The sequence below is a fragment of the Chiloscyllium punctatum genome, chromosome 34 (assembly GCF_047496795.1).
Source record: "Chiloscyllium punctatum isolate Juve2018m chromosome 34, sChiPun1.3, whole genome shotgun sequence".
Lineage (NCBI taxonomy): Eukaryota > Metazoa > Chordata > Chondrichthyes > Orectolobiformes > Hemiscylliidae > Chiloscyllium > Chiloscyllium punctatum.
The window spans coordinates 10766619-10790403 of record NC_092772.1 but is presented as its reverse complement, the minus strand read 5'-3'; positions in this window follow the sequence as shown (position 1 = coordinate 10790403).

Genomic DNA, 23785 nt, shown 5'->3' with positions numbered 1-23785 from the left:
GACTGTAAAGAAAGTGATCGAAGTTTCCAGAAGGATCTTAATCCAATGCGTCTTTGGGCTGAAAAAAATCACTTGGAGTTCAATCTGGATAAATGGAAGGTTTTGCATTTTGCTACATCAAATAAGAGTAAGGCTTATAAAATTAGTGATCGGGCGTTGCATAGAGTTGTGGAAAACGAAGGCCAGGGATACATTTAAATATTTCTTTTTAGTTTGCTTCACATATAGACAGAATGGTTAAAAAAATTGTCATCCTGCCTGCGTTGCACAGTCCTTTGAGCGTAGGAGTTGGTATGTTATGTTGAATTGAATAGGACATTGTGTGAGCCCTCTTCTGGAATACTGCATCCAGTTCTTGTCGCCCAGTAATAGCAAGGAAATTATTCAGCTGGAGTAGGTTAAGAACAGGCATACCAGCGTATGTCTAGTGGGGAAGGTTTGAGTTATAACGAAAGGCTGGATAGGCAGAGAATAGTTTCACTAGAGCACTGGAGTTTGAAAGGCGACCTGATAGAAATGTAAAAATTATTGAGAGTTCGGCTGGAGTTAACTGTAACTGTCTTTTCTCCAAGGAGGGGGACTTCAAGACGAGAGGGCAAATGTTTTAGGTCAAAAGAGAGAGATTTAAAATAAGACATGAGAGACTTTTTTAACAGAGGATGGTTGATGTGTGCAATTCACTTCCTGAGGCAGTGGTGGATGAAAGTACATTTACAATATTTACAGGATATTTGGATCGATAAATGAATTGGAAAGTTTCCGTGGGATTAGAAAAAAAGCTATTCATTCATACCTAGTACATTATTTATTGTCCAGAGGGCAGTTCAGGATCAACCACGATATTATGGATCTGGAGTCACATACCAGCCAGACCAGATCAGTATGGCTGTTTCCTTCCCTATCAGGCATTAGTGAATCAGATCTACAAAAACTGATTCAACATCATCATTAGACTCATCAACTCTAGGTACTTAATGAAATAAAATTCCAGCATCTGCCATGTCAGGATTTGAACACGTGTCCACAGAATTATATCTGGACATTCATATTAACAGTGCAGTAATAATATTACAAGGGCATTATTAACCCTTAGCAATTACAGGAGCCATCGGATGCGACTCATTTACTTTGGCATTTTGTGCAGTATGAGCTGGAAGGAGTGAAAGGCCTGTTTTCATGCTGTTTGAGTCTATGACTTTGACGCTATGAAACCGGCAGCTGGTTGGGATTAACAGCAGCATTGACAGTTTAATTGACCTCCGTTTGGTATATGTAATCTTGCTGGTTACGCTGGACTTTTTATTGGCCATTGAGCTCTTCCCACACACGGGTCTGTTGACCAGTCTGTTCACAGTTTGACTGAGTAAATGAGTTTCCACTACAGCAGGTATTTGAATCCCGCATTGCCCTGGTTTCTCTGTGAGATCCGTGTATTTGGATCTACCCAGAGTGAACGATTGGTTCAAATCATGTCCACGCAGACGTAAGTCCCGTTGTCCATGTTGTGAATATGTTTTTATTCTTCCTGATATACCCACAGGGTGTGGATGTCGCAGGTCAGGACAGCATTTGTTGTTCATCCTGATTCGCTGCTGCCTCGCTGCACAAGAGACATGGATTCGATCCCAGTCTCGTGTGACTGTGTGCAGTTTGCACATTCTCTGTTTGGTTGTGTGAGTTTCCTCACACAGTCTGAAGGTGTGAAGGTTACTGGGATCAGCCATGGGAAATGAAGGGGAATGGAATAGGTATGGAGTGTGGGTTGATAGGATGTGCTTCGGAGGGATGGTGTCGAGTGGAATGGGCTGAATGGCCAGCCTACGCACAGTGTCGGCATTCTTGGACTCAGGGTCAGCCATGTTGTTCTGCACCTGGAGTCACAAGTAGGCAGGATTGGGTCAAGATAGCAGCATCCCCTGCATAAGGGTCATGCATGAATGGGATTGCAGGAAATTAAAGGCATGTTCTCTGTTCCTGAGGTCAGGCTTCCATTCCAGGTTTTATTCGTCGAACTTCAACATTACCAGTTCCGTGTCTGAGTCCCCAAAGATGACTCGTTTATTATATAACCACAACACCACCTTCTCCATGTTCCAGCATTTACTGGGAACAAGAAGCTGATCCTCAGCTGATGCAAACATAAACAGCTGCTACTGCCAATGTCAAGAACATTGATCCAAATAGGAAAATGAAACTTCGAACATTGCCACCCCAAATTTAAAGGTCCAACACGCTTTAGATACGCCAGTTGGCTGTATCAACAACATATACTGCTTATGGCTATAATAGAATAAATGGGGGCAAGTATTCCCTTCCGCCCCGCTTTTGACCAGGAGCATTCCCAATCTCAGAAATACATGCGCCTCTCTCCCGTCATTCCATCCCAACTTCCAATTGGATCTTCTTGGCTGCTTCACACAGTTTCCCTGATTCCGGGTCTGGGACTGGAATTAAGTGTGATTGCGTGCAGCCGTTGGTACTGCCTTGTGTGGGCAAAGTGATGGAGTAGCCGATGTTCAACTATAATTCTCTTGAAGTATACATTTCAACAATATCCTGCACTGTCCCATGAGTTTGGAGAGTTTCATTAATGTGACTCCAGACCGATCGGCAATATATGCTGCAGAGCCACACTGCATGCTGGCACAGAATGTAAAAAAAAGGTTCAATTTGACTCTACCTCGACAATTGTCTGCAATTCACATAAGTCCAGGGATGTGATCACACTGGGAAAGGTGCAGGAGAGATTCACTCGGATAGCGTCTAGGCTGAAGAGATTTGGACATGAAGAGAGACAGGACAGACTGGGGTTGTTTGTCACGGTGCAGAGGCATTTGTGAGAAGGCATGGTTCAGATGTACAAAATAATGAGGGGTGTAGATAAGGTAGACTGAAAGTAACGTTTCCCATCGACGGAGAGATCGATCACAGGGCGGCAGAAATTTAATGAGAAAGACAGAAAGGTTTAAGTAGATGGGTGGAAAAGCGTTATAGGCCGGCGGGTGTTGGAATTTGCAACACTGTGTCTGTAAGGGTCAGAGAGGCAGGAACCCTTAGAACCTGAAGAAATATTCAGATGTGAATATGTTCTGCCAATAACTATAAGGCTATGGGCTAAACGATTCGAGTCGTTAAACAGTTGTTTTTTGACAAATGGTGTCACAACGAGCTGAGGGGTCTCCTTTGAAACTGTTGTCCTCGGTAGTATAGTGGTTCGTGTCGCCGCATGTTATGCGGGAGATAGGAAATCAATTCCTCGATGGGGCAGTTACAATGTTTTAAAACTGTCGCTAATATCTAAAGTGCGGGTTATTAATGCCTGTCCTTCCATTCTCCATGGGACATGTCACAGGAAGGACAGTGCTGTCTGAATCAGTGTGGGGAAGGACTGCAGTTCCTGGAGAGACAGTGTCAGTGAAAGTGCAAACACGTGACTTCTGCAACCTGATGCTTCACTGAACTAAACTCCAATTCTGGTGTGGTTCAAACCCACAAACCTTGAATAGCAAAGTTACCAAATTTGTAGAAATCTAACACACTTTTCGTTGCACCACAGAGCTGAAGTAGCCACAATTTTACTGCACCCAAAGTTGTGGTTGTCGTGGAGGAAATGTCAACAATCACCAGGAGATTACGGAGAGTTTTTCAAGGAGAAGATCTTTTATTTGCAAACAAAAACCGAGACACTCAGAAAACAAATTCTTGAATCCCCCGAACCTCAGGGTCCATGGCATAGAGTCATAGAGTCATTGAGATATGCAGCATGGAAACAGAACCTGCTGTCCAACTTATCAATGCCGACCAGATATCCCAACCCAATCTAATCACACCTGCCTGCAACTGGCCCATATTCCTCTAAATCCTTCCTATTCACATTCCTCTTAAACGTTGAAATTGTACCAGCCTCCACAACATCATCTGGCAACTCATTCCATACACGTCCCACCCACTGTGTGAAAAAAGTTGCCCATTAGGTCTCTGTTTTATCTTTCACTTCTCAAACTAAACCTATACCCTCTAGTTCTGGAATTCCCAACCCAGGAAAAAGACTTTGTCTATTTATAATGTCCATGCTCCTCATAATTTTGTAAACCTCTATAAGGTCACCCCTCAGCCTTCGACGCTCCACGGAAAAGAGTCCCAGCCTGTTCAGCCTCTTCCTAATAGCTCAAATCCTCCAACTCTGGAAACATTCTTGTAAATCTTTCTGAACCCTTCCAAGTTTCACAACGTCTTTCCGGTAGGAAAGAGACCAGAACAGCACGCAATATTCCAACAGTGGCCGAACCAATGTCCTGTACAGCTGCAACATGACCTCCCAACTCCTGTACACAACACTCTGACCAAAAAATGAAAGCATACGCCTTCTTCACTATCTTATCTACCTGCGACTCCACTTTCAAGGAGCTATGAACCTGCACTCCAAGGTCTCTTTGTTCAGCAACACTTCCTCGGACCTTCCCATTAAGTGTCTAAGTCCTGCTAAGATTTGCTTTCTCAAAGTGAAGCCCCTCGCATGTATCTGATTTAAACTCCATCACTTCTTCCCTTTTCTTGAATCATGTTTTTTTTAGCTTATCAAAATGGCCAACTGTGTTAGTCAGAATTACCTCTTTTCAACTATACAATAAACCAATCGTGTTAGTTCCCATTATCGTTCTACTTCTCCCGCTATGCTTTTTCATAATTCTACTTAATATTATTCTACTGTGACCATAAGGTATTCTACTGCCACCTGTGCTGCAATGATCTTCCATCCCAGACTAACCTGTCATGATTTGATATTTAGCTACCCTATCTACCACAATGTTCTCCTGTCCCAAGCTGACTCGACAAACTACTGATTAGATATTTAATGTCGTGTCCTGCTACAAGCGTCTCAAGCAGGCTGACTCTACTATCAATTTATTATTTAAAGTCATGTCCTAAGTATTTATTGTCACGACTTGTCCCAGCCTGCCATGATGATATTTAGTCGGCGAGTCGGACGTTATTAATTGTTATTATTTCAGCCTGCCATAGTAACCTTTCAGCCCAGTCTGACTCTGCTAATTGGTGTAGCAGCATTCCACTATTCTTATCCCATCCTGCCACACTGGCCCCATCCTGCCCCAGTGACCTTTTGACGCGTGTAGCGTTCCGCAGACCCCTTGTAACAGATCATCAGTAGTTTCCATGTCTTTACCCTTTCCATGTTTTCATGCTCTGTATTTTCTGTACAGTGTTTGGATTTTTCATCAGACTTCTAGTTATCTTCACCCCACTTTCTCGTACCTGGTCCTTATCCATGTGTGCTCTAACTTCTCAAGTATTCGGCTAAATACCCCTGACGCATAGCTTTACCAGACGTTCAAACAGTGAATTCCAAATAAACAACACTCTCAGAGTGAAAACGTTCTTCCTATCTCTCCTCTGAACATCCTCTTACTGGGGTTTGACGGAGATCCCTGGTTGTTAACGCTTCTCATAAGAAGATTATTCCTATCACACATATCTATCCCTTTAATGTGCAGCTTAATCACTTCTTCACTCAGCCGTCCCTGCTCTCAGAGAAGGCGCCTGAGCTGAGCTCGTCTGTATTCGCCATGACGATAGTGTCGTGCTGGAAAAGTATAGTAAGTCAGGCAGTATCCGAGGAGCGGGAGAATCGACGTTTTCTGGCATAAGTCTTTCATCAGAAATGAGTCTTGTGGGTGGGGGCTGGGAGGTAAATGGGAGGGGGTTGGGGTTGGGTGTAAGATGGCTGGAAAAGCGAATGGTGAATGGAGGCGGGGAGAAGGTGATCAGTCAGAGGGCGTGGAGATGAATGGGTCCGGAGGGTGGTTCTGAGTTTGAATGCTTCAGACTGTGCTAATGTCGGGGGAGGGGAAATGAGGAACCCGCTGAAATTTACATTTATCCCGTGTGGTTGCAGGGTCCCACGGCAGAACATGAAGCGTTCATCTTCGAGGCGTCAGGCGGTAACGGTTTGATGGTGGTTTATGCCCGAAACGTCGATTGTCCTGCTCTGCAATTCTCATGACAGGAGAGATGTGAAAACCAAGGACTGAAAAAAAAGGAGAAAAACGTATAGATTTAGAATTTATGGAAGTCGACACAGTGCAGACAGAAACCATTTGGCCAGTTGAATCTGCACTGTGCCGTGGAAGAGATCCACACTCCCCCACTCTATCTTTCTAAACCCGCATTTGTGATCCCGCTACAAAAATAGAAATTACTCCAAAAGCATAGCAAGTGAGGCAGCATCAGTGGAGGGAAATTAGAGTTATCATTGAGAATTCAAAACATTTCCGAGGAAGGGTCTGTTGTCCCGAAATGGTCATTCTGTGTTCCCCGAGCTGCAATTCTGACTTTTGTCTCTTATTTACAGCACTTACAGTCCATTCAGATTTTGTTTGCCATGTACCAGAATTGCACACCTTTGCACTGTGGGAAGGAATTGGAGCAGCCAGAGGAAACTCACACGGAGAGAGAGAGCAGGAGTGTGCAAATTCCACACAGTAAGTCACACAAGACTTGAATGAAGCCGGGTTTCTGACGCTGAATGGTACAGTTTCACTCACTGAGCCCTCCCAATATACCAGCGCACGTCCTGGAAGCGAATTGAACCCGACCTCACGCAGTGACAGGCGGTGGTACTACCCAGGAATTCTGTGCAAAAAGAAGCCTATTTGTTAATACTGGAAATTAACATTTGCTTAACTATCCGAACTCTTTTTTTTAAAATTACTTGGCCTATAGCCTTGTATGTGTTGGCATCACAAATTCACATCTGAAAACTTCTGAAAGTTATGAGCATTTCTGCCTCTGCAAACTTTGCATGCACTGAGTTCCAGATTTTATTCAACGGCTGTTTCAAAACATTTGGCTGCACATTCACTCAAATCTTTCCTCTTCCATTTTTATATCTATGCCACCCTACCCCTCCCCCGTGATCGATCTCACCATCATAGAGAAACGTTTATTGCAATCGACGCCGTCCATATCTTTATTATTTTGTACATCTCAATCATGTTTCCTCTCAATTTCTTCTGCTCTAAGAAAAACGCCTCGAGTTCATACAATTTCTCTTCATAACTGAAACTCTTCTACCAGACAATATTCTGGTAAATATCATTTCCAGTGCTATCATATCCGTGCTATCATGCGAATTGCAGAACTGCACACAATAGACAAGATAGAGCTAAATGAGCAAGTGAAATAAATGACGTAGAAGTCCACAGAAAGAGGTAGTTTCGAATAAAGTTTCTTTTCCTCAGTGCTGCCCTATGTCCTTTTCCAGAGCCTGATGTTCCAATAATCTCTGGTCTATGTGGTAAAAGCTGCTACATGAGAATTGATGTCACAACCATTGTATCGAAATCGATTGACTGATTTGAACACGGACACGTGTTTCTTCTATGACGGCACAGAGGCGCAAGAAATGCCAAAGCTGGGAGTGCTCCTGGTCAAAGGCGGGGAGGAGGATCATATTTGTCTCTGTTTATTAGATTATTAAAATACAACAGCAGCATGAACCGCACTGCAGAGTAGCTCAGCTGAAGTGTGCTGGAGCCTTGAGCAAGAGGTCAATTAATTGAAAGCATTCTCTGAAATTTTCCTGAACAATGCGCTGTTTTGTTACTTTGACAGTAATACCTGTTTTTGATCACATCGTCTCCACATCAGCCGCTTGCTCCCAGTAAACACTCCAATCCAGCATACATCACTTACATTCCGACACAGCCGCATATTATGTTCTCATTCCCTCTGTGATAATTAGAATTGACAATGTCATTCTCTGAGATGCAGCAATGTAACATGAAGTTGGCAGAGTATTAACAAAGAAGAACAAAGAACACAGAGAAAATTCACAGCCCAGGAACAGACACTTGGGGAGTTGGGGAGTTGAAACAATAGCACTGAGGATTCTGAGTGGTGTACAGGAAAAAAGAGATCTTGGAGTAAACATTCAGAGATCCCTGAAGATTGTTTGACAGGGAGATCAGATGTTTGTGAGGCTTTTTGGATATTTTCTATTAGTGACCACAGGCTCAGGATGATATTCGATCTTTATCAACCGCCAGTTTAGGGAACAACTTAAGGAATGAGCACAAGTCTGGTCCATGCAATAACCAACATTTTAAAAAATTGTAAAATAAAAGGTGGATGGCTAAAGTATAAGTCTTTGCCCATCAAGACCGCTTCATCACTCAATGAATTTACCACTGATTCCTCTCCAAGTCATGCTGGTATGTGACTTGGAGGGTAATTTGTAAATGGTGACCTTTCAGTGCATCTTCAAACTTGTCGTTATAGTCAGTACAGTTTTTGAGCTTTGACGGTTGTGTCAACAAAACCTGGATGACTTACTTCAGGGAATCTTCTTGGAGGTGCTCTCTGCTGAAATTGCGCCTTAGCAGTTCAGGGAATAAATATTCCGGTGTTGAACAATGTACACTTATGTGACTGTATTGTCGTGGAGTGTGTCCAGTTCCTTCAATGGTATTGAAGCGACACCGACCTAGGCAAATGGAGAGGGTTCTGTTACACATCTAATTTGTGCGTTGCAGACGATGTAGCCTTCACGGTGAGAAGAGTTGAATTAATAATCAAACAAAGTCGACCGACGGACATTATTTTGGATTCAACTTCTTTATATGGGCGATCAGGTTCCATTTCTCCTAAATACTAGCTCCCTGGACGATTACACGGAGGAATTCAGCGACAATGAAGCCTTTAAAGGCCAATCGAATATGATAAGATTCACATTGGTCAGAGTAATCATTGCTGTATTTGGTCCTTCTATACATCAATCTGATTCCAATCACTTTCTGACTTCAAGTTCCAATTCCGTCTTCGCCTGAAATTTCAACCCGTTTCCTCGCCGAAATTTCTTCAGCTTTTTTAATAAATGTAAGGACGCTGCAGGGGACAGCAGATATTTACAAGTATGTTGCCAACTCTGTATCAAATGGAGCTCGTGAACTGATTGGTTAGGCTGGGCTTTTTTCTCCTCGAAACAAAGGAGGTGGAGGGGAGAATTATAAACGTTCAATATTCGTGGAATCTTGACTGGGGAGAAACGGGCATGTGGTTTTCCCCATGCTGTGAGGAGAGCACCAGAGGACATAATCTCAGAATTAGATATTGCCCATTTAATTCAGAAATGAGGAGTAATTTCACAGGGACCAAAAAATATGTGGCATTTTTCAGCAATCGCTGTTGAGACTGTGTTGGTGGGCATTCTCAAACTGTGCCAGATAGTTCATCAGAAAGATGATAAAACTTTGTCGAGGTAAGTGAGCAGAAAGTAATTAAAGATTATCAGATCAACCATGATTTATTTGAATGGTGGTGCAGACTCCATGGGCTGAATGGCAAACTTCCACTTGCTTAACATTTGCTCTAACGCCTTATTTTATTCATAAATTCAGAATTGTGAGGGAATGGGATGAAGTGATAGAAAAGGTTTAATAAACAGATCAGACAGATCAGGAACAACGCTCATAAACTCAGGAGGAAGAAATGTGCTATGACCTGGGGGCAACAAATGACACTGGGCCCAGCACACGTGGTTGTGTACTGAAGCTGTGATTGCTGAAGAAAGTTGGTAGACCTTATACAGTTGGCAAGTCAGCGATCACGCTGGATGATGGATCATTGTATGATTCACACACACAGCAGAAATTTGTGAAAGAATGAAAAGTTCATCTCATTGGAGAGGTTTCCTGCGGTTCCAATGCCGAGTGACTGTTTGAATAACTGATCAGATCATTGTGTGAAATGTTAGTTTAAAATACTCATGAACGACCCCACTGGATAAACTTGCGCTCCGTTCTCTTGTTATTTGTTTCTCTTTCTTTCGACGAAAATTCATAGAAAGACAAGATGGAATGTGGAGCAGAAAGAAAAATGCGATCAATTTCATTACACCAATTTAATCGAAAATTGAATGGAATGACTGCTCTCACTCATCATTTCGACTTTAATGTGGTGTCGATTATTCGTGAATCACCTATGCAGTGAACAGCAAGAACAAGATCCTCGAACCAGTGTATACCAGAGGTGCAAAGAAAAACTGCTGGACCGGTTTGTGAAGTTGGCAACCAGAGTGTGACTCTAACCCGTGAATGTGGAGCACAGTGGTATAACAACCCACCACCATAAATCGCTCAGTCTCCTCAGTTCGATTTGTAGAGGTGTGACTTGTAACCTCATCAGGTTACATGTGGTGAAAGTCATGGAAATTTCCAGAGTGGAATCGAATCCACACCATGGTGTTTCCGCTTTCACCAGAATTGTAATAACAACAAATATCAATAAATACCCATGTTCGCAGAATGAATAGCTGTTATTGATACATTCTGAGTCAGAACTGTGTCAGAGTGAAACATAGAACAAGAATTTTCCGTCATCTTCTCACCTACGTTTGACTCGTAATTTCTTCAGTCACTTTCTCTCTCACGTGAAGAAGAAGCCATGGAGGGGGAAATAAAGGAGATGTTGTGGCTCAATGACCTTTCTCATATTGCTCAACCTGAATTGGATTGAATTCCAAGAAACACTGTTTTGTTCATTTCATTTTATTTTTGCTGCAACCTCACAATGTTCATTGTAATAATCGGAAGTGAATTAGACTTATCTCATTGGAATGATAAATGATGTATTCAAATTTGTTCCGACTTTATTTCAGCTTAAGGAAAATACTGCTTAGAGAAACAAAGGGTTAATTTGCAAAAGAAAACCCAGCAGTTTTATTGCTCGTTGCTTTGGCAGATTTCACCGAGTATTAAATAGACCAAACATCATGGTGTTTGATCATACATACTTAACGCATTTGATTAAAGCTGGGCGTATGTCTCCAAGCAACTGAGCACTTCCTTTTCATTATGTAATATTTTCCCTTCACAATAAGAAAATCCACTCAGTTCCATTTACAATGGTTTAGGTGGAATATTCTGCCAAATCCTTCAAAATACAGGGTTTTTGGAACCGAATCTTATTCAACTGCACGCGTTCACGAAATGTCTTTATATTTAAAGTCAACCAACTTAGGCATTTTTTCCCTGCAACTTCTGACCAACTACATCCCACCACAACACCTTTATCTAGCCACACCCTGTCTCTCTCCTTGTGAAATTTATTCCTTGTGAGTCACCAAATGTGCCTTTCCAAATATTTTGAAAAACAGATTATCAGAGTGGGAGCGATTCTGCTCTCATCATTTCTTTGTCCTTCAAAGGTTTTATCAAAGGCTTTGAATGCCTGACGTCGAGATGTTTACTTAATTGAAAGAGGGGATTTTCCACCGATCTACTCTGTCCAAATATTTCATAAGCCCCATTAAGTCTTCCTTAGTACAGGGATAACTGTTGTAAATTTTCCAAGGCAACAAGTGAATAAAATGTTATCCTCAGTACACCCCGTCAGCATCGTCTCTCATGGTGTTACACCCCATTATTTACCGTCATTACCCACTCCGATAGAATCACAGAATCCTACAGAGCAGAAAGGGCATTTACGTCAATCGAACCGGTGTCGACACCCTGAAGAGCATCTCACCCAGACCTAGTTCTCCTTCCTATTCCCGTGTATTTCACCTGAAGAAGGGGCAGCCGTCTCCCTTACGATTTCAAATAAATCTGTTGGACTATAACCTGGCGTTCTGTGCATTTTGACCTTGCCCCCGCGTAACCCATGGTTAATTCACTCTTAACATGCTTTATTAAATCCCTGGACACGAGAAGGAAATTTAATTTTGCCAATCAACCTAACCCTCCGAGCGAACTGCAGTGCGAATTACTGACACAATGTTCCATCACCGTGAGCAAATGGTGGATCATTTTTATTAGCTTTATACCCTGGTAACTCAGCCTCATCAATGCAAATCAACCCAACTTCAATGTATCGAAACATTACCCTCTACTCTACAATTTCATTCGTGCTGCGGGAAGTGTTTCTGCACTTATATTTGAATGCTTTTATCCTGTTTATTCCTCACCTTCGTGCTTCCGGTAAACATTTCAATCCGGAACAAGTCTGTCAAATGTTTTTCATTCCATCACAGTCGCAAGATGCAGCTTGCAAAAGTCACATGTTTGCATGTTCACTGACACTCTGCCTCCCTGAGAGCTGTGGCCCTTCCCCACCATGAATCAGGCAGCAGTGTCCTACCTGTGACATGCCACATCGAGAATAGAAGGACAGGTATCGATACCCGCACTTGGAAATGGAGTGACAGTTTTAAAATATTTCCACTGTCCCCAGCGGAGAACTGAGCCCTCTGGCAGGCGGGGACACAAACCATTATACTACCAAGGACAAGAGTGTCAAAGAAGGCCCTTCAGCTAATTGTGGCCACACTAGTCAAAAACAACTGCTTAATGAACCGAATCACATTTCAATATATTTATCCCACAGCCTTATCTGTTTTGGCATCACACATTCACATCTGAATATTTATTCAGGTAATTAGGGTTTCTGCCTTACTGAACAATACAGACAACGTATTCCAAATTCCAAACCCCCCTCCACTCCCCTCCCCCCGCGCTGGCTGATAAAGCTTTTCCGCACATCTTCTCAAACTACTCAGCCTTTTTCCTTAAATCTCTGGCCCCTGCTGATCGATGCCTCCATCAATGGGAAACTCGTTCAGTCAACCCTGTCTATACCCTAACTCGATCATGTCTTGTCTACATCTCCTTTGCACTGTGACAAACACTCCACTCTGTCCTGTCTTTCTTCCGAACTGAAACTCCTCAGCCCAAACAATATCCCAGTAAATATCTCCTGCAATTTTCTCAGTGTTATCACATCCATGCTATAATGTGACTTGCAAAACTGCACAACAACACTCTTGTGTGAGCCTAATGAGCAGTTGTTTTAAAATTTCTGAATTAGTATGAGGGCGATTCTGGCTAAGTAGAATTTATTACCCATTCCTAATTTCCCAGAAGGCAGTTGAGACTCAACCATATTGCTGTGAGTCTGAAGTCACATGCAGCCCAGACCAAGTAAGGTAGCAAATTCCATCCCGGAATGACATCAGTGAAACAGATTTCTTTTCAACAATTGTCAATGGATATATAGTAGTCATTAGATTCTTCATTGCAGATATCTATTGAATCCAAATTTGACGATTATGGTACGGTGGGATTCAAGCTCGAGTACCCAGACTATTACCTCAGTCTCTGGATTATCAGTCCTATGAAATTATCACCAGACCAACACAGAAAGCCACAAAGCTGATCTTTTCCAATAAAGTGTCTTTTCACCTAAACTGCCCTGGGTCTTTTCCATGAGCCTGACGCTCCAATTGTCTCTGGTCAGTAACAGCTGCTACATGGGGATTGATTTCACAACCCCGGTATCCAAATGGATCGATTTGTTTGAGGGCCCCGATGGTGGGATTGGGGCACGTTCACCCAACAACAGTGACCGCAGCAGCAGCACAGACAGAACAGTATGAATGTGAAAGAGAGTGATGGATTGGGCATTGCCTCAGAGAAATGGGGGGAGGGACGGAAAGGAGGTTTAATGATCGTGGGAAGGAGAGAAATCTCCGACAACGGGTGTGTTTGAATCCTGATATATGAAACGCAGAGATGTGAGCGAGCGGTATTTGAAGGTAAAACAATTAATTTCTTCGCATTTATCACAAAAAAAGACAACGGAGGGAACACTTAGTGCCATGATTTGGTTTCAAATCGAGGTTGCTGTGGTCCCAATGCAAAATACCGACAACCACGATCACAGTAACAACAGAACAGGATGCCTGCAATCAGCAATAAGTATACTAGCAGAGGAAATGTTCGGAAGAACAGCAAGTGTACAATATCAGTACTCAGCTAACAGTGACAGATATGTGGGAGCTGAGAATGAGCTGAATCTTTCAGTTGGATGTCCTCAGAGGCTGTGGAGATCCCTTGAATGAGAATGTTGAAAATTCAGATTGATAGCTTTTGACAAAACTTCAAAGACTCAGGGGACAGTACGGGATATTGTTGAAACGTATGCTTCAATAGCATTTTAGGTAACATCGGCGACTTCAGCAGCTTCCTAAAGTTGTAATCAGTGTTGCAGATAATCACACACAATCCCAGTTCCCAGCCTCGGAATCAGAGAAACTGCGGCACAGCCGCCCAGATCCAAACGGAATTGGGATGGGAATGAGTCGCGGAGTTACTCTCTGGCTCCAGTGATGCAACAGTTGAGAGTGCAGTCCTTTTATGATGGTATGGAGAGGCAAAAAATTCCTAGATTGAGTGTGCTACTGATCAAGGAAATGGTTGTCCCCGTTTATACTCTCATGGCGATCTACAGTGCATCTTGCTAAGACAGCTGAGTGGCACAACTGGAACGTGAAATTTGCAGTGGTGGGTTTAAAAGATGATTTTGCTGTTTGGATCTGTGTTTCTGACACTGGCGGTGGCAGCTACATTTGCTTGCATCAGCTCAGTGTCAGTTTCTTCCACACAAGTCAAGACTTCAACCTGGAGAAGGTGGTGTTGGGGTGATATTTTAAACTGGTCATCCTTGGAGACTGGGACACGGAAACGGTGATGTTTAAGTTCGACAAATAAAACCTGGAATGCAAGCCTGACCTCAGGAACAGAGATAATAAATTTAATTTCCTGCAATCCCATTCATTCATGTCCCTTATGTAGGGGATTCTACCATGTTCACCCAGTTCTGCCTACGAGGGACTCCAGGAGCAGAAAAACATGAGCTTACCCTTAATTCAGGAATCCCCGTCATGTGTGGAAGCAGGCAAGTCGGCCCTTCCAGTCCACACGGTCCATCTGAAGCGCATCCCACCAGACCCCACGATATTCCCTATCCCATAAGCCTGTATATCCCATTGTTTATCCCTGTAACTGGCATATTTTTGGTCAGAGGGAGAAATAAAAACGCAAACACACAGAGAATGTGCAGTCTGCGCACAGACAGATACCCGAGGCTGGGATCACACCCGGGTGTGTGGTGTAGCCAGACAGATATGAACAAGGGGCAAAGAATAAATGTTGTCCTGACCACTGATACTCACACCCTGTGGGTGAATGAGGAAGAATGAAAACACATTCACAACTTGGAAAACGGAATTTATATCTGTGTGGACACGATTTGAAAGGATCGTTCACCCTGGGTTGTAAAAAGGACACTGATACGACAGAGAAAGCAGGGCAATGTGGGAACTGCAGGAAGAGATTCAATTACGCACAGAAGTTGAAATTTATTTAATCAGTAACACTGGGGAGAGACCGTTCACCAGTCCCGTGTGTGGGAAGGGATCACTGAGCAAAACAACCTCCGGAGACTCCAGCAGGATTACATATCCCATCAGGTGTTCGATTATGCTGTCAGTGCGGTTATTAATCCCAACCAGCTATTTGTTCCGTAGCGTCAATCATAGAGTCATACGGCATGAAAACAGCCCTGTCAGTCCAACCAATCCATGCTGAACGTGCTGCCAAACTAATCTTGCCCCATCTGTCTCCTGTTGAACCAGCTGAGTGGTTATAATGCCCTTGTAGTTTTATTATTCTGTTGCTCATCCAAAAACCCAGGTAATATTTTGGGGACAAAAGGTTTAGGTCCTGGCATGACAGATGGTGGAGTTTGAATTCAATAAGCACCTGCAATTGAAGTGTCTCGTGGTGACCTGAATCAGTTGTGACGAAAATCCCATCCGATTTCGGGAAGCAAACTGTCATATTCAGCTGCTCTGTCCCACATGAGACTCCAGATGGATAATATCGTGATTGCCTCTTTACTGTCCTCTGGGAAATAACTGATGTGCTAGGCATGAATAAATTTCTTTTAAAAATCCCACTTTCCCATTCATTTTTGGATCCAATTGTCCTTTAAATGTTGCAAATGTACCCTCATCCATCACTTCCTCAGCAAGTTAATTGCGCACGTAAAACACCTACTCTCGAAAAATGCCTCACATGTCTTTTTTAAAAAAAATCTCTCTCCATCTTGAACATATGCCCTCTCGTCTTGAAATTACCCTGCTGGGTAAAGGCAGCTATGGTGAACTCTAAGTTACCTCTCATAAACTTCCATCAGGTCGCCGCTCAAACCCCTAACCTAGAGTAAAAACAGTCGCAACGAGGGGACCGTGAGAACTGCAGATGAGAGATCAAAATCGAGTTTGTTGTGCTGGGAAAGCACAGCAGGTCAGGTAATATTTGAGGAGCTTGAGAATCGATAATTCGGGCAAGAGCCTGATGAGCGACACTTGTGCGAAAATTTGATTCTCCTGCTCCTCGGATGCTGCCTAACTCGTTGTGGTTTTCCAGCCCCCAAATCTCGAATCTGAAAATAGTCTCAGCCTATCCAGCTTTTCATTAGAACTCAAACATTCCGTACACGGCAATATGCGTGTATACCTTTTCTGAACCTGCTCCAGCTCAATAATATCATTCCTACAACTGGGCTACCAGAACTGGACATAATATTCCAGAAGTGGCCTCACCAATGTCCTGAAAAGTTTAAACTTAACGTCCCAACTCGGGTATCCAAAAGACTAAGTAATGAAGGGAAGTAAGTTAAATGCCTTTGAACCATCCTGTCTGTAGGTGATGCAAACTACAAGGAATTATGTACCTGAATCCCTAGCTTCCGTGTTCTCCAACGCGACCTAAAGCCCTGCTCCTTTTGCTGTATCAAAATGGAATACCTTCCACTTATCCAGATTGAACTCCATGTTACATTTTTTCAGTCCAACGACTCATTGGATTAAGATCCTTTTGAATCTTAGGTAATCTTCTTCATTGTCTACAATACTGATGTCGCCTGCAAACTTACGAAGCACGCCTGCTGTGAGATCCAAGGCTTTCTCATATACATCACTGATTCATATTTACTTGTAGTGGCCGTGATTTAGCAGTATGCAGATCATACAACAGTTAATCATGCAATTAACCATGAGAAAGAAAGCCGCAGACTGCAGGGAGATATCAAACAATTGGAAATAAAAAATGGTGAAAGCAAATCATTCCAGGGAAGTGGGTGATAGTGAAGTAAAATCAAACTTCAAACCAGCCGCCCTCGCTCCAGTTGTGGCACTCAGTTATCTCAGCAAATGCACTGTCGATTGCTATTTTATAATAACGGGAACAAATTTTCCCTTCTGCCCCGCCTTTGACCAGGAGCACTTCCAACCTCGGAATTGCTTGCTCCTCTAAACCGTCATAGAAATGACGTGCATTCACCGGTCATATCACTTGAGCCATTGAGTATCTCATTCCCATCCCGATTTCAAGTTGGACCTTCTCAACTGCGCCACTCAATTCCTCTGATTCTGGGGCTGGGAATTGGGACTATGTGGCAGCAGGGGTTACTGACTTCTGTGGGGAGCTGGTGAAAGAGCCGATGTTAAACTGCATTGCTATTGCAGCATACATTTCAACAAAAGCTACACTGTTTCCGGAGTCTTTGATTTTTTAGAGAAATCTATTTGTCTCAGCCTTCAGCATATTAATGATGGAATCACCCCAGCCACTTAGTGCACTGAAGTTAAAGGGCCAGCCCATTTTGAGTTCCCACATATCTGACACTGTTCGCTAAGCACTGATATTGTGCATTTGGTGTTCTGCATAACATTTCTTATGATACTGTACTTATTGCTGCCGCACGGTATGCTCATCTGTGGGGTGCTGTGATCCTATAGTGGTTAGTGCTCTGCGTTGTGGCCACAGCAACCTCGATTCGAATCCGAGTTACGGCAGCAATCGCTCTATTTGTCCCAGTCTTTTGTGAAACACAAAGGAATCAGTTATTTTAACATAGTAATTTTCTCCAAAGTGATGACTTTTTCCTTCAAGTTCTGCTCGCTCACATTTCTGAGTTTCAGAATTCAACTCCACCCGTTCTCAGAGATTTCTTCCCTCCTCTGAACTAACCGTACTTTCCATCCCATACCCCCATTTCCTTAATTTGGGGATGCCGGTGTTGGACTATGGAGTACAAAGTTAAAAATCACCCAACACCAGGTTATGATCTTATATGTTTAAATGAAACACTAGCTTTCGGAGCACTGCTCTTTCATCATGTGTTTGTGGAGTCATTTCCTATTTCACTAAGGCATTGCAGAATCTAACACTGACTCTCACGTTGATGCCTATCAGTCTGTGTGGCTGGGGCCACTGTTGCTGGGTGAACGTGCCCCAACCCCACCATCGGGACCTGCAGACCATTTGATCCATTTGGTTACACTGTTGTGAGATCAATACTCATGTAACAGCTTTTACCGACATGGACCAGAGATTATTGTGGGGTGATGGGGTGATGTGATGTGGTGTGGTGTGGTGTGGTGTGATGTGGTGGGGGGGCGGGGGGGGGCAGCCAAGCTCAGGAAAATGGCATAGGACAGTATTGGGGAAAAGCGACTTAATTGGATATGATCAGTTTCACTGCTTTTCTGCAATGGCCGAGCGCTATTACCACTGAACACTGAACTGTTAATTGAGACACCAGGGACCTGGGTTTGACTCCGACCATGCTAGGTGGCAGAATTTGCATTCAATAAATATCTGGAAATACGAACCTAATAACTCCTGTCAATCCATAGCCAATTGTTGAATAAAACAAAACCATCTGACGTCATTTAAGGAATGAAACTGCCATTCTTACATGTTCGGGCCTCCATGTGACTCCAGACTCACTACAATATGATTGAATCTCAACTACCGCTGTGCAATTAGGGACAGCAATAAATACTGTCGAGCCAGCGACGCCCTCATACTGTAATAGAATCGTGATAAAAAGTTCATTCAGCTCCAGCTAGATTACTGTGTGCAGTCCTGCCACTCACAGAAGAGCATGGATGTTATCGCACTGGGAATATTGCAGGAGTGATTTACTGGGATATTATCTGGGCTGAAGAGTTGCAGTTGTGAGGAGAGATTGGACAAACTGGGGTTGTTTCTCGCCGAGCCGAGAAGATTGGAGAAGACATGACTGAGATGTACAAAATAATGAGGGATAGGGTTAGGATAGACTGAAAGAAGCGTTTGTTATTGTTGGAGGGATCGAACACTGAGGCCAAGAGATTTCGGGAAAAGGCAGAAAAGTTTGAGTAGATTTGTGGAAAGGGTCAGAGAGGCTGGAATCGTTCTAACCTGAAAAAAAAGATGTGAATTTGTGATTGCAACACATACAAGACTATGTGCTAAATCATGGAAAACTTGACTCAGGTCGTTAAGCAGTTGTGTAGGACAATTTCGGCCACAACAGGCTGAAGGGTCTCCTTCGATGTTGTTGTCCTCCACAGTATCGTGGTTCGTGTCCTGGCCTGTCACAGGGCTCAATTCTCCGCTGGGGGCATCGTAAATGTTTTAAACTTGTCATTCTGCTCCCCAGTGACGGTTGTTCATGCTTGGCCTTCCATTCTCGATGGGACATGTCACAGGAAGGACAGTGCTGTCTGAATCAGCGGGGGAAGGACTGCAGCTCCTGGGGGGAGAGAGTATCAGTGAAAGTGCAAACACGTAACTTCAGCCAACTGCACTGCCCCCTCGCCCAACCCCGTCAAACACCGCCCACATTCCCAACACCAACCAACACCGCCCCCTCCCCAACCCCGTCCAACACAACCCCCTCCCCCAACCCCGCCCAACAGCACCCCCTCCACCAACACCATCCAACACCGCCCACTCCCCCAGCCCCGTTCACAACCGCCCACTCCCCAACACCATCCAACACTGCCCCTCCACCAACACCGCCCACTCCCCAAGCCCCGTTCACAACCGCCGCCTCCCCAACACCGTCGAACTCCGCCCACTCTCACAGCCCAGTTCAAAATCGCCCCCTCCTCAAGACTGTACAACACTGCCCTCTCCACCAACACCATTCAACACTCCCCATTCCCCCAGCTCCGTTCAAAACCACCCCCTCCCCAACACGGTCCAACACCATCCCCACCCCAAACCTGTCAAACACTGCTCCCTCACCCCCACCCTGTTCAACAGCACCCCCACCCGAACACCGTCCAACACCACCCACTCCACAACCCCATACCACACCACTCCTTCCTCCAAACCCGTACCACACCTCCCCCTCCCCAAACCCATCCAACACTGCCGCGTCCCTAACAACGTCCGACACCGCCCCCTCCCCAACCATGTATCACAACACACCCTCCCCAACCCAGTTCCACACCATACCGTCCTCCAACACTGCCCAACACCGTCGCCTCAAAAACCCTGTCCGACACCTCCCCCCAATCCCGTCCGACACCGCCCCCTCCCACAATGCCACCCCACACCACCCCCTCCCCAAACCATGTCCAAGACCAACCCCTCCACTAACACCGTCCAACATCGACGCTTCACCAACACAGTCCAACACCAACCCCTCCCTAAACCCGTCCAAAACCATCCCCTCCCCAAACCCGTCCAACACCGCACCCTCCCACAGCCCCGTCCATCACTGCCCCCTCCACAACCCCGTCCAACATTGTCCCCTCCCGTGAAGCCCTTCAAATACCACCCCCTCCCAAACCTGTCCATCACTGCCCCGTCCCCAACCCCGTCCAACAAAGCCGCATCCCCCAACCCCATCCAAAACCGTCCCCTACCCAACCCATCCAAAACCACCCCCGCCCCCAACCCTCTCCAACACTGCCCCCTCCCAAACCGCGTCTAACACTGCCCCCTCCCCCCAACCGGGTTCAACACTGTTCCCTCCCCCCAACCCCATCAAACACCACCCCCATTCCCAAAACCGTCCAACACCGCACCCTCGCCCAACCGCTTCAAACACCGCCCCCATTCCTAACACAAACTAACAGCGCCCCCTTCCCAACCCCGTCCAACACCGCCCCCTCCCCCAACCCAGTCCAACACCGCCCCCTCTCTCAACTCCGTCCAAAACCGCCCCCTCCACCAACACCTTCCAACACCGCCCACTCCACCATTCCCGTCGAAAACCACACCCTCCCCAACCCCGTCCAACACTGTCCCCTCCCAAACCCCGTCTAACACTGCCCCTTCCCCCCAACCCGGTCCAACACTGCCCCCTCCCCCAACCCCATCAAATACGGGCCCCATCCCCAAAACCATCCAACACCGCCCCTCGGAAACCCCGTCCAACAGCGCCCCTTCCTCCAACCCCGTCCAACAGCGCCCCCTCCACCAACACCATCCAACACCACGCACTTCCCCAGCCCCGTTCACAACCGCCCCCTCCCCAACATCGTCCAACTCCGCCCCCTCAACCAACAACGTCCAACCCCGCCCACTCCCCCAGCCCCGTTCAAAACCTCCGCCTCCCCAAAATGGTCCAACACCGTCCCATCCCAAAATGCTGTCCCACACTGCCCCCTCCCCCAACCATATCCAACACCGACCCCGCCACCAACACCATCCATCACCGCCGCTTTACCAACCCCGTCCAACACTGCCCCCTCCAAAAACCGGCCTCACACTGCCCCCTCCCCAACTCCATTCAACACTGTCCCCTTGCCCAACCACGTCAAACACTGTCCCCATTCCCAACACCATCCAACACTGCCCCCTCCCCAACCCCGTCCAGCACCGCCCCCTCCCACAACCCCATCCAACACTGCCCCCTACCACAACCCCGTCCTACACCACCCCCTCCACAACCCCATCCAACACCGCCTCCTCCAAAACACGGTCTAACACTGCCCCCTCCGCCCAACGCCGTCCAACAATGCCCCCTCGCCCAAACACGTCAAACAATGCCCCCAATCCCAACACCATCCAACACCGCACCCTCACCAACCCCTTCCAACACTGCCCCCTTCTCCAACCCCGTCCAACGCTGCCCCCATTCACAACAACGTCTAACACTGCCCCGTCCCCCCAAACTGATCAAACACTGCCCCCTCCCTCAACCTGATCAAACACCGCCCCAACCCCAAAACCGTCCAACACCGCCCCCTCCCCAGCCCCATCCAACACCACCCCCTCCCTCAACCAGGTCCAACACTGCCACCTCCCCAGCCCCATCCAACACCATGCCCTCCCCCAACCCGCTCCAACACTGCCCTCTCCCAAACTCCGTCTAACACTGACTCTCCACCCAACCTCCTCCATCACTGCCCACTCCCCAGCCCCATCCAACAACACCCCCTCCCCCAAAACCGTCAAACACCTCCGCCTCCCCAACCTCGTCCGACACCGCCCCTGCCACAACTCCGTTCAACGCAACCCCCTCCACCAACCCCATCCAACACCGCCCACTACCCCAGTCCCGTTCAAAACCGTACCCTCGCCAACCCCGTCCAACACTGCCCCCTCCCGAAACCCGTCAAACACGGCCTACTCCCCCAACTCCGTCCAAAACCTCCCCCTCCACTAACCCCATCCAGCATTGCCCCCTCCCCAGCCCCATCCAACACCAAACCCTCCCCAACCCAGTCCAACACTGCCCCCTCCCAAACCCCGTCTAACACTGCCACACACCCAACACCCTCCATCACTGCTCCCTTCCCCCAACCCCATCAAACACCACCCCCTCCCCAATCCCATCCAACACCGCTCCCTCACACAAAGCTGTCCAAAACCGCCCCCTCCCCGAACCCTGGCCAACACCGCACCCTCCCCCAACACAGTCTAACACTTACCCCTCCCCAAACCCTGCCCAACACCGCCTCCTCTCTCAACACGGTACAAACCTGCCCCCTCCTGAACCCAGTCCAACACCGCCCCCTCCCCATTCCCGTCCAACACCGCCCCCTCCCCGATCCAGATCAAACAGAACCCCCTCCCCCAAAACCATCCAACACCGCTGCCTCCCCAAACCCATCTGATACGGCCCCCTCCCCAATCCCGTCCAACACCAATCCCTCCCCAATCCCGTCCAACACCGCTCCCTCCCCCAAAGCTGTCCAAAACCGCCCCCTCCCACAACCCTGTCTAAAACCGCCCGCTCCCCCAACCCTGTCCAACACCGCCCCCTCCCCCAACACCATCCAACACTGCCCACTCCCCCAGCCCCGTTCAAAACCGCCCCCTCCCCAACACGGTCTAACACCACCCCCACCCCAACCGTGTCAAACACTGCCCCCTCCCCAGCCCCATCCAACACCACCTCCTCCCCCAACCCGGTCCACCACCTCCCCCTCCCCAACCCCGTCCAACCCTGCCCCGATTCCCAAAACCATCCAACACCACCCCCTCCCCAACACCATCCAAATCTGTCCCCTCCACCAATACCACCCAACACTGCCCTCTCCCCCAGACCCATTCAAAACCGCACACTCCCTTAACCCCGTCCAACACTCCCCCCTCCGCCAACACCGCCCAACACCGCCCACCCCCCAGCCCCGTTCACAACCGCCCCCTTCGCCAACATGGTCCAACACCGCCCCCACCCCAACCCTGTCAAACACTGATTCCTCATCCCAACCCTGTCCAACACCGCCCCCACCCCATCACCGTCCAACACCGCCCCCACCCCATCACCGTCCAACACCGCCCCTTCTACCAACCCCATCTAACACTGTCCACTTCCCCAGCCCCGTTCAAAACTGAACCCTCCCCAACCCAGTCCAACATTGCCCCCTCCCCTAACCCGTCAAACACGGCCCCCTCCCCCAACCCCGTCCAACACTGCCCCCTTCCCCAACACCATTGAACACCAACCCCTCCCCCAAACCGTCCCACACCGCCGCTTCCCCAACCCCGTCTGATACCGCCCACTCCCCAACCCCGTCCAACATCGATCCCTCACCCAAAGCTGCCCAAAACCGCCCCCTCGCCCAACCCTGTCCAACACCGCACCCTCCCTCAAAACAGTCCAACACCGCCCCCTCCCCAAACCCGTCTGA